Below are 4,322 nucleotides of genomic sequence, written 5' to 3'. Positions count from 1 at the left end.
GGAAGGATCCGTCTCTGTTTGTTTTCTCATCAGTCTGATGTGTGAGAAATTGTGGTCACCAGATAAAAATACCCCGATGGACATGATGGCAAAACAAGCACAGTCACCCTCACTGTGACCACAGCAACACCCTGCCATTCATCCACAGCAAAGGTAAATTCATATTTGTGTAACAAATAACTATTAAACTAAATCTAAAATATTTGTATTGTACTTCAGATTTTTTTGGTTTTCTTAATGAAATTCTCTGGATTCAATACAAATAAATTAGGTACTATTGAAAACATTTCTAGCACTGTGCTGATTACCGCAGAAAATAATTTAAAATTGCTCAAAAACAAGTCAAAATTATTATTTTTTTGGTAGTCGACATCACGCCACTAATGCTGTAGAGCCTCAGTTCCGTCAAACCTAGAACATTCCTTTAAAACAAGTTAGCTGTATTTTAAATACTCTTTCCAAACACCTGCCTACAGTATCTTAATGGATAAACGGCAGGTTTTCCACATTACTCAAACAAATCCATAACATTTCAGAATTAAGAGTGCTTTAAATCCATTTCATAGCAGTGGTAACGGCCTGAGTACATGAAAATACGATTATCTGACAGGAGGCCAAACAAACATTTCTATACAGGCTTTGGCAGGAAACAGACAGAACACCTCTCTCTCCAGCCTGCCAGAAACTCCAGTGCTGAGTAATTGGAGTTTCTCCCATAATGAATGGCTCTCCGCAGTAGAACGGCTGTGACTCGCTTTAAAACTCTCCTACATGTTCTTGGATGAGGCCTCTGCGTCTTTTGACAGCTTGCTATTGTGCTGCAGGAGTTATGTCTCTAAACATATGACGGTTCATTTGGTCCCAGTTGATTGTGCAATCAAATCTAATTACATGTGAGAGCACTGGTGCAGTGCCAGCGGTGGGTAATATGTTAGTTTTTAATAGTGCACGTCAAAAGAACTATATATGAATGGTCCTAAAAGCCACCATATGGAGTAAGGTGCACCAATTTATTTCCTTATTTCCAGAAAAATGGAGCAACTGAAATGTATGCTCAATCGGGTTGAGATCAGGAGATTGACTTGGCCATTGCAGAATATTCCACTTTTTTACCTTCAAAATCTCCTGGGTTGCTTTTGCAGTATGTTTTGGGTCATTTCCACTTGTACTATGAAGCGCCGCCCAATCAACTTTGCTCCATTTGACTGAATCTGGGCAGAGAATATATCCCTGTACACTTCAGAATTCATCTGGCTGCTTCTGTCTTCTGTCACGTCATGTTGTGAAAGGGTTTTTCTTTACCATGGAGAGGATTCTCCGATCATCCACTACTGTTGTCCATCGTGGACGTCCAGGCTTTTTTTATGTTGCTGAGCTCACCAGTGCATTCTTTTTTTCTCAGAATCAACTGTTGATTTGGCCACTCCTAATGTTCCTGCTATCTCTCTGATGGATTTGTTTTGTTTTTGAAGCCTAACAATTGTCTGTTTCACTTGTATGGAGAGATCCTTTGACAGCATGATGTGGGTTCACAGCAACAGCTTCCAAATGCAAATGGCACACTTAGAATCAACTCCAGACTTTTTCCTGCTTAATTGATGTAGAAATAACGAAAGAATACCCCACGCCTGTCCATGAAACAGCTTTTGAGTTAATTGGGGGGAGATACATATTAAAGAGCTGTAATTCCTTAACCTTTCCTCCAATTTTGATGAGAATACGAGTTAAAGCTCAGAGTGCGCACGTTAAGCCCATATTCATTATATAACTCTAACTTGAATATGTTTTGGTCAGCAGCTAAAATAATAAAAATCGTGCCTGTGTCCAAATATACAGTATATGGACCTGACTGTATGTATGTATACATAAACAACTATGTAAATGTATGTATATGGTATTGAATGGATAGGCTGTGACCTCTAGGTGTGTAAAGGTTGACCTGTCGTCTTAACCATCTGTTTCCTATTATCATTCTTGCTACTTTCCATTCTGTCTATCCTTGTTTTAAATGGAAGAGTTAATCACTGTTCATATGGTATGCATTTGAGAAGCCACAAAATGAGTGAATGGTTGCTATGGATGCTGGTCCTGTGGGATTGGGTCAGGAGTTGAAGCAAGAGTCAGACTCTCGTTGGGCCCAGATGGAGTGCTGAAACACTTCCTCTCCTCCTCACTCTTCCTCTCTATTTCTCTCTCCCACCCTTTTAGGACTTACGATCCACTCCCACACTCCTCTGACAGACGGGAGATTCACACCAGGGACTGGCCATTACAAGTTTTAACATCTGAGGTTTGGGTTTTCATTAGTGCACTTGTCTGTGTGTGTTTCCACATAGCAGCATGCTTGTATGCATATGTTTACTAACCAAAATAAAAAAAAAATTTAAATCTGAAACGGTTGTTACCTAACTGATAGTAAAAAAAAATACTATAATACATAATATATTTTAACTACAATAAGTTACAAAAATCACAGTTTTTTTTTTTACTCACAGTTATAAAGATATAAAGTCACATTTTGAGATACAATGTTGCAACTTTAAGAGATAAAGCCACTTTGTGAGATACCAAGTCACAATTATGAAAAATAAAGTTGCAATTATGAGATACAATTGCAATTGTGAGATATTAAGTCAGGTTGTGAGATATGGAAAGAAAAAGTATGAGCAAAAGTTGCAATTGTGAGATATAAAGTCACATTGTGAGATATGGAATCATAATTACAGGGGGAAAAAGTCACAATTATGAAAAATAAAGTCAAATTGTAAGATATAAAGTAACAATTCTCAGAAATTAAGTAGCAATTAAGAGAAATAAAGCTGCAATTGTTAGATATTAAGTCATATTGTGAGATATAAAGTCACAATTATGCAAAAAGATGCAATTGTGCAATATAAAGTCATAATTATGAGAAACAGTCACTGCCATAATTAGAAATAAAGTCACAATTTTGAATTGTAAAATAAGCCATTTCTAAAAATAACGAATGATTGTGAAATACAATCATAATTGTGATATATAAGAATGTTTTTTTGTTTTTTTTTTGATTATATGTAAAATTTCTGGTAACTTTATTTTTTACGGCGTTTTTGTTACATGTTACATGTACTCACTATTATTATAACAATTGTGCATAATTACATGCAAGTAACCCTAATCCTAACCAAGTGCATGTATTTCATTAATGTTACTCAGTACTTAAATGTATAATTACACTGTAACAATACTAAAAGTCACATGCTTATTGATTTATGATGTTTATCATAGGTTTTTCTCCCCCTGATTGTGGATATGAGGCAGCTTTTTATCAGTCATTTTGGGGTTTGTAAAGAATCGGTTGTGATGTGCTATCATTAAGAAGATAAACAGAACACTCGCAGATATAAAATGCTAGCATACTTGTTCTCCTAATTTAGTTGTCCATCACCTTGAACAGACAACATGATTACTTCAACAGGAGAATTAGTTTAATATTATATTCCTCTCCTCTGGGGAAATGACAGCTAATCGCTGCTCTGCTATCATTTGCTTTGCCACGCAGCAGTTACGGTTGTACCTAGTCGCCCCCAACACAAATTAATCACGGCGAAATAATGCGAGATGTCACTAATTCTGTGAAAACCACGTGCGGCGATGACAGAGGAAATAATGTGTGTGCATTAGCGCCATGATTACGTTTAGCATGATTCCGCTGCTTTCGCTCGTGGTCATTCACCATGCAAACTTCATTCCGACGGTTTGACAAGATTTTTCAAAATAGCACTCGTGAGATTTAGGTGTAACAAACCATGATGAAAAATAAAGGCCTTTTGGTAGAACTGCGCATTTTCCACATAGTCTAGCCGCCATGTGTGTTTACGCATCAATGTATTGATTCGTTTTTACTATGTTACTGTTTACACTGCTTCAAAGATATTTCCCGAGCGTAAGAGCGGTTTGAGCGGGGTTTTGTGTTTGTTTTTGGGGTTATTTCCTCATATTGATCACTTGTATCACCAGCACTGGGTGCCACCTGACTAATTTCTATTCAGCAGAGCTCCCGAGCTCCATAACAGCGTGTTTGGTCCGATACGGCATCCGCAATCCCTATATCTCACAAAACAAGCACATATAACAAGCATGCATGACTCTAGGACAAAACAACTGCATTATGGGGCACAGGTTCAGACTTTCAAGGGCTTCGGGGAGTTCAAATGAAAACAAATGTGTGACAGGGAATCATGCTAATTATTTTTGAACAATGCCAGCGACTGGCTGACCTGCACTTGTAATAAGTGGCTACATTTCAGTGTAGCACAGCTATGCAAATGAAACCTCGTTCT

The sequence above is a fragment of the Sinocyclocheilus rhinocerous genome, unplaced genomic scaffold (genome assembly GCF_001515625.1).
Source record: "Sinocyclocheilus rhinocerous isolate Xijiao unplaced genomic scaffold, SAMN03320098_v1.1 scaffold1053, whole genome shotgun sequence".
NCBI classification, from domain to species: Eukaryota; Metazoa; Chordata; class Actinopteri; order Cypriniformes; family Cyprinidae; genus Sinocyclocheilus; species Sinocyclocheilus rhinocerous.
Note: the sequence above shows the minus strand (reverse complement) of the source record.